The sequence below is a fragment of the Argiope bruennichi genome, chromosome 8 (assembly GCF_947563725.1).
Source record: "Argiope bruennichi chromosome 8, qqArgBrue1.1, whole genome shotgun sequence".
Taxonomy (NCBI): domain Eukaryota; kingdom Metazoa; phylum Arthropoda; class Arachnida; order Araneae; family Araneidae; genus Argiope; species Argiope bruennichi.
This window is the reverse complement of record NC_079158.1, coordinates 5101148-5116085: the sequence shown is the minus strand read 5'-3', so window position 1 is coordinate 5116085 and position 14938 is coordinate 5101148.

Below are 14938 nucleotides of genomic sequence, written 5' to 3'. Positions count from 1 at the left end.
AGGCGATTTGGGGTGCTTTAGGAATTTTGCCTTAACCTCCAAGTGGGTCAGTTTCGAGGGCTCTCTTCCTTTAGAGGGGAGATGAGTATTAAAAGCGACTACTAAGTTAAGCACTCCAAGAGGTCCCTACCTAAGGCTTTTTTACAGCAGATTCCATTGTGCCTTAAGGCAGTAGGGTTAGGGAGGGAATCACTAAATAGGTTGTTTGCTCATATTTTGTGTTTTGAAAGAGTTTTAGTTTCTATTTTCACGTGTCATTAGTTCCGAATTGGGAAGATTTTATGGCTATTTATAAAAGAGATTTTCCACTGAAGTGCTCTCTTAACGATGGTAAGTGTGTAGATGACAGTAATTGAAATATTTTATTAAATGAGTTTTCGGCTAAAGGTTTATGTAAAAATTTAATCTTTTTTTTTTGACATATCATTATTAACCTGCGCAGAAATCAAAGGGCCTTCATGCAACTGCTCACCTTATTTATTGAAACTTTATAATTGGAAGCGTATACATGCCTGAGTACAATATTTAGGGGGATAAACCCTTGTTCCGTTTTTTTGGGTCACTCTGTATAAAAGAAGACTCTATTTACCATAAAATATCTAACAGAAAATAAAAATTACTTAAAGATGTAGCTTAAATAATAATTTTGCTGTATCATACTTTTTTAAAAAGAAAAATAATGGTAATAAATAATAATAATAATAAAATAATAATAATAAAAAAAATAATAATGTTATTGCTCCCGTTTCGTGTAGAATTTTAAATTCAAAGATTAAAATATTCTTTTATATAGTTAAATAATTTTTGTTTCTTTAAAATTCAATGAAATTTAACATTTATATTCATTGTATATTTTATAGTATCTTTAATCTTTTGTTCCCGAAATATGCAAAGAGAAAGAAGTATTTCAATCTTCAGTCTATTCGAAATTGAAACATTGACGAATTTCTGCAATTCAGATCATTAAGAGTTCAAAATGAGCCACATATTTGTCCGCTTGTATGTGAACGCGATAGCTCTAAAATGCAACAAAGTAGATAGGTGAAATTTCGTATGCACATCGATTTACTGAATCTATAGATAGATTCAATAGCGAATCTATCAAAGGAAAAACCTCTTGCCCACTAGAACACCTACGGAAATATCAATTCAAAAATACAGTTAGATGAATGCAGCTTCTTTTGCAGTCTTTACTTCAATATTATAGGTCTGTATCGAAGTTTGGATGGAATTCGTTAATAGGGAGAAAAATTTTAATCAAAACTTATCGCAAAACATAGAGCTCCATAAACAGAATCAAAATCAATGATTGAGGGAGGCGGAAATCATTTCATCTGTTAAAAATAATATATACAGGGAATATATAAAATAATACATATTTAGAAAGTGACAGTGACAACAGTTACAAAACAGACAATAGCTGTTTTGATTTTTAACTCGAATAGAAACCAAATTAAAGGAGAGCAGAAATATGAAAATAAACAACAAAATTTAATGGAATATAAATTCTACAAAAACAGTGCAAACTGAATTAATTTTATTAAAATGAATTTCTTAAAAAAAAAATCATTTGATTTTTTTATGGCAATATGCTTAATAACTTTCTCAAATTTCTTACTTCATAGAATATTATTTACTGAAATCATGCACGTTCTTTCAGACGCAAATGACGTTACTATTTAAAACGCATTATGAATAGAAATATTTTCCATGATTCTTAGAATCTGATCTGTAGAAATCGTTGCACTCTGCCTACAATAGTTGTTTTGTTTCTCAACAATTGATTTTTTTTTGTTACATATAATATCAGTCACCATCATCTAATGTTTAAAAAAGACTGTTCATCACGCAGCTCAGTGTAATGCAACTGAAATGAAACAGTCGTAATGAATAAAAAGGAATTATTTCAAACACTAATAACAATCTTGCCTTTTTTTTTTTTTTTTGCGAACGATATAGTTGGACTCGTTTCCGTAAGGAGCACTTTCTCCAGATGAATATTCAGCTCAAGTGCATTTGTAGTAACGTTAAGAGTGCCTTTTCGGTAAACAAGAACTTTCTTTAGTTGGAAAAAAGTGAGCGTGTCAAAAATGTTTCGTCAGTTGAGTGTTTTTTCTCGGTTCGTGTTACAAGCTTTCTTCTCGAGCGGAAAGACAGTCAGCTGTAAGAGCTTCATCTCATCGACCTTGAGACGAAATAGCTCTGATTTTTCTTTTTTTCGAAGTTATGTTTGGAATAATAATAAATTTGAAGATTTGTACTAGTCTAACTGCTAAGTGTCAAGATTTGCTTTGGTTAGTCAATCAAGTATTTTCATTGAATAAAATTTAATTTCGTTTCTGATTAAAAACAAAATATACAAATTATGTTTATTTTTTTTCACAATTTTGTTACATAATAAGGTCTGTTTATGGTTATGATACAGTTAAATAGACAGTACCAATTTCATTTTGGAATCAACTTAACATCTTATAGGGAGAGAGAGAGAAAAAAGACTGTGATGTCACAACACATCGTAAAACAATAATTACATGTTGAACGAAATAAAGAGTTAATGCTGAAGTGATGGCTTCATTCTAATAATGCAATATGAGAATTGGCTTCATTCTAATGAAAGAAATTTGAGCATTAAAATTGGCAACGATTCAGGAACCAACCGTTGTGGAAATCGTCACCTTCGCGATTTTTGACTCTGTCCGTGTTTAAAAAATGTTCTTGATTTATGTCGATTTTGAATAGGATTCTTGATTGAACCGGATTTCTTGTTTTTATTTTTCTCTTAAATGTAAATAGTTCATATTAATTAACAATGATCTAGATTTAATTTCCTTAAAAAAATCTTTTAAATATTTTTTTTTCCAATTTATACTGATTAATATTATGGTCTCACAACTTCTGACAATTAGGCTATTTGTATCCTACTTCATTTCAGCAATACTTAACGAGTAGGATTGTGTCGTCATAAAGATCGATGGCAACGGGCTGTTAAAAGGACAAATAGATTTAAGGATGATTTTTATTACGTAAAATTTTTCCCCACCGGAGACATCTCAAATGCCTGAATGAGAAGCTTCCTGTATGGTGGTTGGTTTTCGCTTCCCTCTTGGATGCATGAAAGCAGTGGAATCCATTTACCTCCTCCTCCATTACGGCATGTGTCTCCTATGGCAGGGGTTGCGCTGGGGCCGGTGATGCCCATTAGGACTCAACCAAAATACAGTCCCACCGCGACGTCGGTCATACAACTCGGACGACAATTGTCAGGAACATGGGCCATTTTAGTGAAACTATTTATAATTGCAGTTAAACGAGTCAAAGGAAGGCATTGTGCAACAGAAATGGGTTAAGATTTCTGAATATCTTCTCTAAAACCATGTTGCTCTTCCAATTTTCTAAAAACATCTTTTTTTTAAAAAAATTTGATTTTTCAGGACCAAGTGCATCTTTTGAAGGATATTTTCATGCATTTTTAATATTGAAGTAAGTTAAAAAAGTGGCTGGATATGAAAGTCTTGCAGGAACGTGTAATTAGTAAGATTAATTAGATTCGCAGTGTCTTATATTCACGATTTTTTTTTAATCGAATAAAAAGTTCTTCAGTCCAAAGATGCACCCAATGATTCTGAAAAGAAACTTTAAAAATAACAGTAAAAATGTATTGTTTGTGTTTCGCATTATTTTATTCTTTTTTTTTTCCCAATTTTTATTTATTTATTCTCTGATTAGCTTTTTTTTCATTAATTTTTTTTCTGGTTAGCTCTTTTTCATTGATTTTTTTCAAAATTTTTTTTTTTTAATTATTTAATTTTTTTAATACCTGAACATCTCAAATTGAAGTCCAGAAAAAAACTAGCCACTTTTTTCAGAGATTATTGAGAAATGAGAGATTTAAAAGTTAAGCTCGTATATATGTTTATGCAGTTTGTTTTAGTTTATGAAGCCTGAAAAATAAAAAACAAAAACAAAACCAAAAAAACATAAAATTTGATTCATCTTCTTCTCAAAGAAAGCTTGAAATGCTTTCATCTCATATAAAGATGCAATTTGTAAAGTGTGATCAAAAAATAAATTTCAAGCATTCAGGCACAATGGTGTCATTCATACTTTTTGCTAAATAGAAATTTTGAAATTGAATCATTTAATACCTGAAGCTTTATAGGATTCGACAGCTAAGTCTTTTTGATCAGTTCTGGATTGAAACGATACATATACAGGAAAACCCTATAAAGAGGAATGGACTTTCATTTTCCTAAATATTCCAGGTAACCATATACTTCCAATTAAAAAGTTTTATTGAATTAAATATATGCGCTTCCGAAAAAATAACATATTTCAGTAGCAAGGAACGTTTGGAAATGTTGGCGGTTTATGTAGTATGTAATCTCGCCAAAAAAATACAAATATCAGTTCGTTTTTTTTTTTTGTTTTTAATTACTGGACTCCTTCTAGGAAGTCTGTTTGCAAAAAGCTTTAAGTGACAGGAAACTTAAGATTTAAATAAGATTAAATAAGATTTTTATAACATCGGTACAACAACCAGCATTTTTTATTAATTTTTTAACTATTTTCATTAAACTATTTTTTTTTTGAATATTTTAAAAAAATGCATTCGTATTTATAATTATTTTTCCTTCTAAAAATTAAATTATAATCCAAGAATTAGGAGGATAAATATTTATTTTTGCATAAAAAATGAAAAAGATATTAATTAAATCTGTTAAATTATTTTGAAATAGTTTAGAAAGAAAAAAAAACTTTGAAAGAAAAAAAACACTCAGAATCGAACTCACGTCTCGTGAATACTACGCCAGAGCCCTAACCACTATTCTCTTAGATCGCTTGCTCCTGCAGCACTTTGTTAGTATATAATCTCTCTTGAAAGTTTCAGGGCTATTTCCCCGAAATTGGCTATTGAGCCTTAATATTTTCACGAATGAACATTCTAAATGTATACTACCATTATACAATATCTCATCTCGAACTCAATTTTAAACCTCGTGCCTTCCGTTTGTTAGTATCAGTTTTAAATACACTCATGTCCATAAATTAAGGATAATTCAGAATCAAGCGGAAATCGAACTCTAAGATATACCACCCATTAATGACTACACACATCTTCAAAAATCATATGCAAATTGCAGGAAGCCAACAGATGACACCGATAGTACATCACAATGTAAGGGTAAGAGACCGATGTATAAGGAATACAGCCAAAAAAGTAAAATTGTTCGCAAGCGCTTTATAAGCCTTTCAGTGCAATAACTGCATAGTTATGACACAAAGGACACATTTGGATGATTTTTTACGTCTTAGAATTATCGGCCGTCTGCAATGTGGTCGTACCCAGCTGGAAGTATATGAGGAACTTGGAATCGCCCTGAGTGTCATCTCCAGGCTTTGGCAACGATTCCAAGATGATGGTAATGCGAGTAGACGTTACAGCGCAGGTCGCCCCCGAGTTAAAACGCCGAATGGGAATCGGCATTTGGCAGTTACTGCCAAAATAAACAGATGGAACACAGTATCAGACATGTCTCGTCAACTCTCTTCAGCCACTGGTACGACAGTTTCAAGGCAGAACGTGTACAGACGCTTAGGTCAGCTATATGCTCGTAGGCCTGTCAGATGTGTTCCACTTACTGCAACTCACTGTCGCCTGGGGTTAGCCCGGAGTAGAGAGCATGCATTGTGCACACCGCAACAGTGGGCTTGTGTGATGTTTTCCGGTGAATCCAGGTTTAGTTTGCAGTCTGATTCTCGTCGGACTTTCATATGGAGAGCGCCAGGTACCCGTTACCACCAAGAGAACATGATTGAACGACACCGTTACGGTGGTGCAGGATTTCTCGTTTTGGGAAAAATTATTCTGGGTTCCAGAACTGACCTGCACGTTCAAATTGGAACCATGACAGGCCAAATATTTTGGGACGTCATTCTGGAATAACATGTACATTTGTTCGGGGCGCTGTGAGCGCAGAATTCGTGTTTATTGGTGACAACGCCCATCCTCACCATGAAAACATCGTAAACGAATGCCAGTATGGACTGGCCAGCATTCTCACGGGACTTGAATCCAGTAGAGCATGTGTGGGACGTGCTTCGCCGACGTTGCAGCCAGTTCAGCATGCCTAGGCGTTATACGGACTGTATTGCATTTTCTGGAAGAAATACTATGTATTAACTACCATACCAACCATGTAATATTAATTTATGTTTTTTTTTTTTTTTTTTTTTTTTTGTAATTTGTTCCAGGGAGCAAAAAATCGCCATTTTTACTAATGATATCAAACATATAGCACCTTTGTATGCTTTTCAAATAAGTTACATCTGTTTTGCTTCTGTCTCTTTTTTTTCCCCTGAATTTCATTATCCTTAATTTATGGACGTGAGTGTATTTCACCTCTGGTTTATAATTTTGCCGGTAACTTTGCTTTTAACTACCACAGAAACAAAAGTAAATCCTCTTTGGAATCTTAAATGTGTTGACTATAATGCAAAATAATAAAAAAATTCGAAATTTTTACGAAAACGGTGATTTTAGAGTATGTACATACCGCAAGTTATTAATAAATGTTGACATTGAGACAAAATTTTTATAACTATAAAGACATCATTATTTTTAACTATAAAGACAGCACTTCTGTCTTTAATAATTTCTTATCTATAGAATATCCACTAGTTTCTTTTTAGATCTTAATTAAAATTTATAAAAACATGTAATCATTACTAGCACATTTATGAAATTTTACTATATAGCATTTTCAATAAAACATATGTTTTAGTTTCAACATTTCATTCACATTGATGATTTAATATCGTTAACGGTATAATACAATTCGAATATTTATGGTAAAAAAAGAAACAACATATTGGAAATAAGAAGGAAATTTATTTGCATTAAAATAAATACATAATTATTAATTGATCAATAATGTTTATATATGCACTTGTATTGGCGAGAAAAAAATCATGCCAAGCTTGCAGCCAAGTGCGTGCAACACATTCGAGATTAAAATAAAGCGAGTAGCAAAATATAATGTAGTTTTATTAGTTTAAATGAAACTTAATAACAAGTTAACTAAATTAAATACAATAACTAAACCAAACTATGAAATATTATTGTTATAACATCAAAATCACTGAGTATTCCAAGTTACGAGATTTTAAACCGATTTAAAATGGATATAAACAGTGTTGCGTGAATCCCCGATCTTAGATGAAGCCAGTGATAACTCAACTCGGTATTGGAATTTTTTAAAAAACTGAAAACCGTTGTGAACAGCAGCTGAAAAGACTGAACTTTGGGATGACAGCCTTTGTAGCTAAAAATCCCTAAATCCCCCTCATTCAAACGAACTATTTTCTTTCGGAAATGCAGTTATAGCGATTTCGAATTGTAGTTGTAGGAATATTTGGAATGAGTCGGAGGTGAGACAAACGATATTTTATTCCTGTTTTTTTTTTAGTGGTGATATTGGCTGTTTCCAGCTTTACCCATTTTTATTGGCTAATTATTTATCAGCTTTGATTAATTTATTCGCTGATTATTTATTTATTTTGCCTGCTTTTTTTATTTTTTCCTTCGGGTAGAGGGCGCCACAACAGCTGTACGAAAAATGCGTATTTTTCGTCATCGGGTCGCCAATTTAGCTATGGGAGATAGCGAGGACCGAATTCGCAACGTTTGTGTTCGCAGCCAAGTAACATAACCACTAGACAAAAGTAGTCACTTGTGTCCAGAGTCTGTTATCTGGCTTATAAAGCTTCACCGCACAGTCATTTAAATTTAATATGTATATAAAATAATTTGTCTTGTCTTAGAAATAAATGTTATAGTTTTTTTTTTTAAGGAAAGTAGTTTTTAATCTCAGTAAAAGAACCCGTGTACATAGGCATGTACACGACATGGCGTCCGCGACAGGACCTGTGATTTGAAATTAACGATTCGAAATGCAAGTGAATTATTTTGACGATAAAATATTTGTTATTAGAAATTTATCGATACTTTAAAGTAAGAATAACTGTTTCAGAAATATTATGGAAGCTTTAAAGCTTAAATGAAGAACAGTTAGATCTGCATTTACTAGATTATTTAATCAATTAAATGAGTCAGCGAAAACGGAAGCAAACATTGCAGAAGATTTAGATTGTTTGGTGACCTTCCAGCTGCTTCGCGAGAAAAATAATGAAATTTTACAATTAAATGAAAACATTTTGAATCTTTTGTTGACGTTTGAAGATGTAAAGGAAGATTATATTGAAACGGAATCTCGTTCAGCAGACGAATATTCACTGAAATTTAAAAAGATGGGTTTGGTAATCGATCGAAAAACTAATCCCACTGTTAATGATGATACATTATCTTCAGTTGGCGGTGAAAAGCGGAAATTCAAGCTGCCTCGTTTGGAACTGAAGAAATTTGGCGGTGAAATTAAAGATTGGCTGCCGTTTTGGGAACAATTCCAAAAAATTGACGAAGACCACTATATCGATGAAATCGACAAGTTTCAATACTTAGTCCAAGCAACTATCCCGAATTCCAGAGTGAGGGAATTAGTTGAAAATTTTCCCCCAACCTTCAGAAATTATTGCAAGGCAATTGACTGTCTGAAATCTAGATTCGGCAGAGATGATTTGTGTTGAATATTATGTTCGAGAATTGTTAAAATTGGCACTCGCATTTAATCTTAAAGAGCAACATATTAATTTATCAACTGTTTATGACCTTCTTGAAACCCAGATGAGATCATTAGAAACTCTTGGTGTTGCTACAGCGAAGTATGCGGCCATGTTATTTCCCCTAGTTAAATCTTGTTTTTAAGTGAAGAAGATTTAAGAGTCTGGCTGAGAAATGATAGATGGGTGGATGGGAAAGATGACACAAAAGAATCTCGATTGGAAAGTTTGATGAAATTTTTGAAGAACAAAGTTGATAATGAGAACAGGATAGCTTTTGCCATGCAAGGCTTCTCTTTGAAAGAAAGTAACAAGAATATCAGGATTAAAAGAGACTTGCCGACAGCTGCGGAACTTTTTACAGAAAACCAAAAATCTGTTTTGAAGTGTGTGTTTTGTGACAAGAACAATCATGAATCCAAAGAATGTCATGTTGCTCGAAATTTGTATTTAAATGAGAAGAGGAAACGATTGAAGAAATGAGGTTGTTGTTTCAGATGTCTAAGTAACGGTCATGTGTCAAAGCTATGCAAGGTACAAGTGAATTGCGGGAGCTGTGGAAAGACCGTTGAGTCTTCTAACTCTCAAGAAGCAGCTTACAGTTTAATCAATTTTGGACAGTTCAATACATTGGCCAATCTCACATGTTCTACAAGTGTTTTTCTACAAACCCTGGTTGGGGTTCTTCGGGGAGAAAAACAGGACATTGCTGTGAGGGCTCTCATAGACACTGGAAGTTAGAAATCTTATATTACGAAAGAAGCTGCTAAGAAAATGAAGTATCCTGCATTGAAAGAGACAACTCTTATTCAAACCTTGTTTGGAGGAATACAAAATCCCCATAAACATTCAGAATATAATATTTTTGTAAATGATTTCGAAAAGAATTATCATTGTACTTTTAACTATTTGATCAAGAGAAAAGTTTTGCCGAAATTTTCCAGATACCAACCGGATTCTGGTCAAAAGAACTAGAGGATAATAGAATTCATCTAACGGATCTAGAATGTTTACCATCTTGTTCCTCATTCAAAATCCATTTGCTTATTGGTGCTGAAATAGCAGGAAAATTGATGACTGGAAAACTCCTCAACTTAACTTGTGGATTAACTTCCATTGAGACTTTGCTTGGTTGAACACTTATGGCAAGAGCACCAAGCCGTTCAGACTCTATAATAGCTGTGAAATGATACAGGACTATCTTTAGAAGATTTTTCTTTGCATCCAATTACACAGCAAGAGTTAATCATGGCTTAAATAGGCTTTAAAATTCAACAGTTAAAAGCGATAAATAATCTACCATTGAAATATAACGGGGAATGGAGAATGCAGTTACAGCGAATACAAATTATCTCCCGAAGTAACGTGATTTTATCTTGTCCTATGCCAAAATAGGGTTTCAGTCCCTCTATCACTATTTCAACTCTATAGTTACAATAATTACATGGACAACTACACAATATCGATATCTGGAATTTTGTCAGTTGGGTCTTAAGTAAAATCAAATAATTTTCTTATTTTTAATAATTTTCTTACAATTAATTCTGAAAAATGTAATTTGGACTCACGAATGACGCTTCAATCTGGAAAGAGGCATTTATGTTCAAAGATATTACTTTTTTCTTGGTGAAAATTCGCTTTACGTACAAGAGTTATGCTGAAACTCGCTGACTGATTTTAAAAATTCGTTGGTTAGTTTCATTTTGTGCAACTTGAATAATGAAGTGGATGAGTTGCAGATGTATTCAGTTAATTTTGATTGGCATTATGTCTGAACAAGGAGGATGAATTGCTTTTGGCGGTCCAAATCAAACCAAAATCAATCCAAATTTGCTAACAAATTTAAAACATGTTGCAAGTGATAGATTGTATTATATTAAAACAAATACAGTTCAAAGAATACAACTTTTTATGGATGTCAAAGAATTCGTTATTATTGCTTCTTTTAATAACCTTTCATAATATATATTATCCCTAAAAATTATAATAAAAAGTTCACTCTAATACCGATCAGATGTAAGGAAAAAAGGTCTATGTCAGTCATTTTGCCTCCTAATTTCTCAAAATTTTGCAGATAGAAGAATGAAGCAGGCATTTCTCTGATGGGTGTAAGAAAAATATTTTTATCATTAACATTTTTTGCTGGGTTGGGGCAGAGTAAAAATTTAATTTTTATAACTTTTTATTCTCAACTTCCATAGAAACTAATTTTTTCACACATCTATTTACCTTATTTGATGAAACTTTGCAATTGAAACTATATGTCTATTTGTAATAGTTAAAAAAAACTCTTTTCACTCTTTTGGAACACTATATGTTTTCCGCCTCTGTTTGTCGCCTGTATTGCATCCATAAAAATCCTCTAAATTGTATTCAAGCTACCTTTCTTCGCTAATACTTTCCTCTTTTTAAGGAATCTTTTTTATATCTTAATTTTGATACATTTCAGTGATAATTTTAGGGTGTCCAGGATAAAAACGAATAAATACTTGAGGACATCATCTAACGGATAAGGTGCAAATTTGATACAAATCGGCAATTCTGTGTACAACGTATCCAGAGGTGGATTTCTGCGCAAAAACAACTACATCCTTCCGAAACTTCAGAGAGGCTGTCGCTTCATCACTAGAATCATAGAGGGGTGGGGGCTCAAAAACTATACAGCAGTTCTAAAACAGCGGCAAAATTCCTATATTTATTCTTGTTCACAGAAAATTTTCTTCGCTCACTTCTTATTTAAATAATAAAGAAATTGAATAAAAGATCAAAATGAAACTTAAAGAAAAAAAAACAAGCCAAGGGCCAATACTGACCAAGTTGTAAGAAACTCGTGTTAACTTAAAATACAAAAAAATTTCTCATTAAAAACAGTAAGGAGATGTAAAGTTATGCATGAAATTGATGTCAATCAAAAATGAAATACAGTAACATGGTAAGGTTCGCCAATTTTATCTTTAAAATTTGGATAATCTCTGCCGAAATATTTTATTCTTAGAAAGCGGTATTTATTCCCATATGATATGCCGAACAGAAATTATAGTACTACGTTTTGCACAAATTGGGGCTGTATCTGAATGAAGCAAATGCTGGTGAGTAAAATAAGTATGACCTATGCGAAGCCTTGTTAACAGAACACTCGTTCTACGGCTGAGAGAGTCATTCTTAAAACCAGAAATAAATGGTTGGATGGAATGCAATTTGTTATCAAGTTGCGAGTCCAAGTATGTTGCCTTATACAAAGCGAACATTGCTTTAAAATTTGATCTAAGTCTTGAAACGCAACAAATTTTTCTTCATTTGAACTACTGTTTTTGTGGAAACATCAGCTTGATCATTCCCAAGGATACCAACGTGTCCAGGAATCCAACAAAATAGAATATTAAAATTGCGATCCAGCAATTTAAAATGTAGTTTTACAGTACTGTGCGCTAAAGGATGGCTTTGTCTGGATGAGTTCAAAATTGCTTCAATTGAACTTTTTGAATTGGTATATAGGATCCAGTCTATCTTTGATAATAGTCTGATCGCTCTTAAAGCCGTGTAAAGGGCAAAAATCTCCGGGGTAAAAACAGAACAATGTTTGTTGAGTTTCCTAGAAAGTACAATGTGGTCAAATATTACAGTTCAGCCAACATGGCCACCGACTTTGGAACCATCTGTAAAAGCAGTGCCATATTTTTCAATCGATTGTCTATGACCACAAAAGATTTGTATATAAACAGATGGCGCAATTGTCGACATTGGCAGCTTATTAAAATCATTGATAGCAAGAATGATTTTGCATTTCCAAGGGGAAACTTCATCTTCTGGTAAAATGTCAATGTTTTTTAGGTTAAAACTATCTAAAAGAGGGCGGATTCTAAAACTAAACGATGGAATAAATTAAATCTTTTTCTCTTATAATTGTCCATAAATCAGATTCACGATTCGGTCATATAAAGGATGTGATGGATTCTGATTTGTTTTAATAAAGTATTTGAGAGAAAATTTCTGGCGTCGTAATTGTAAACCTGGTTCTTTAGTTATTATGTATAAGCTTTGAACAGAAGTTCTAAAAGCTCCTAATGCGAGTCGGAGCCCCTGATGTATTGCGTCAAGCTGCTGTAGAATAGACTTTGCTGCTGAGTCGTAAATCACGCTACCATAGTCTAGTTTTGGTAAAATCACACTTTTGTGAATTTTTAATAGAGTTGAAGTATTGCAACCCCACATTGCATTTGACAAAACTTTAAGAATATTTAAAGATTTAGCACATTTTTTCTTTAGATGAAGAATATGAGAACGGAATGTTAGTTTAGAATCAAATAAGAGGCCTAAAAATTTAACGACCGACACGACGGGAATGGCTGTGCCTTTTAGCTGAATTTCTGGATCGAGGTGCAAGCAACGAACTCGACAAAAATGAGTACATTCTGTTTTTTGAGTAGAAGGAATGAAACCATTTTTATCAGACCATTCCATTATAGATTTGACAGCAGCTTGCAATTGTCGTTTGATAAAGGGCATGTGAGTACTTGAGCAATGGATTTGAAAATCGTTGACAAATAATGACCCATGAACATATGGTGGAAGTTTTTGCATAATTCCATTAATTTTAATAATAAATAAAACAATACTTAAAATACTACCTTGCGATACCCCTTCATTTTGAATAAAATCCTCGGATAAAACATCATTAATACGAAAGTTAAAAATTCTTTTCTAAAGAAATTTTTGAATAAAAATTGGCAATTTTCCACGAAAACCCACATCATGTAAATCTTTTAAAATGCCATGCCGCCAAGTACTATCATATGATTATAACATGTTGAAAAAAAAAGGCACTAGATGCTTTTATGTAATGAACGCTTCCCTGATGGCCGTTTCCAGGATTAGTATGTTATCTAAAGTACTGCGACTATGTCTAAATCTAATCTGAAATTTAGAGAGCAGTTCCTTCTCTTCTAGAACATGGATTAATCTAGCATTGATCATTCTTTCCAGAGTCTTACCCTGGCAACTGGTAAGAGCTATAGGCCTGTAGCTTGATGGAAGCTCTGGATTTTTACCAGGTTTTAGAATGGGAATAATCGTTGCTCGATTCTAAGACATTGGGGAAACATGTTCATTCCATTTTCTATTGAAAATTAGAAGCGAATTTAACGAACTGGAACTCGCACTTTTTTATCATGTCATGATGAATGCCATCAAGTCCAGATGCTGTAGGATGCGAGTTCTGCAATGCTCGCTTAAGTTTGTGAAGCTGAAATTCAGCATTATAAGCATATGATGCTAAGGTATTAAAATCGATTTTTCTTTTCTCTTCTTGTTTTTTATAGGTAATAAAACTTTGAGGATTCGATGCTTCACTGGCTACATTAGCAAAAGCTGCACTCAATACATTCACTATGTCTTTTGTGTCAGTGATGAAATGTCCATTGCTGTGTAAGAATGAAAGTTTTTGATATGATTTATTGTTCCCTAAAATTTTCCCACATGCGCTTGGAAGACAAGTCCGTGGATAGAGCTAACATATTTTTGGAAGGAGTTATACTGACTCTGTCGTCGAATTCTTCTAAAAAAGGATTTAGATCTTTTAAAGGCAAGAAAATTTGTGGTAGTAGGATATCTTCTGAATTTATCCCAAGCCTTTCTTTGTGCTTTTTTAGCAGCAACGCAATTTTCATTCCACCAGGGTTTGTATAATCTTGGCAAATTTCCAGAAGATTTTGGAATGGTTATCTCTGAAACTTTTATCAAGCATTTTGTCATTGAATTTACTGCATTATCTATATTTGGCTGTTTATCACATCTTTTGTAAGTTCGGAATGAGACCTAAAAAGTTGCCAATTGGTTTTGTCAAAGATAAAACGCACAGGATATCATAGAATTTTGAATATTTTAAAATAATGGGAAAATGTTCACTGTTGAATAGATCATCTGAAACTGAGAAATCTCAATGGGGTGCAAGTGAAGGTGAGTAAATGGCAAGATCAATGGTATGAAAATTTTTACTTGCCTGGTGAAAGTAAGTAATATTTGAATCATTTAAAAGACAAAGAGAATAATCATCGATGAGTTTTTAGATCTGTTGACCTCTTGCATTTGTATCTGTGCCATCCCAAAGCGTGTTATGCCCATTAAAATCTCCAAGAATAATAAAAGGAGCTGGTAACTGTTTGATAAGATCATCAAGATCTTTTTGGAGAATGATGTCATTAGGCGGAAGGTATACAAAGCAGATGGTAATTACAGATTTGATCTGAATTTGTACAGTTATAGC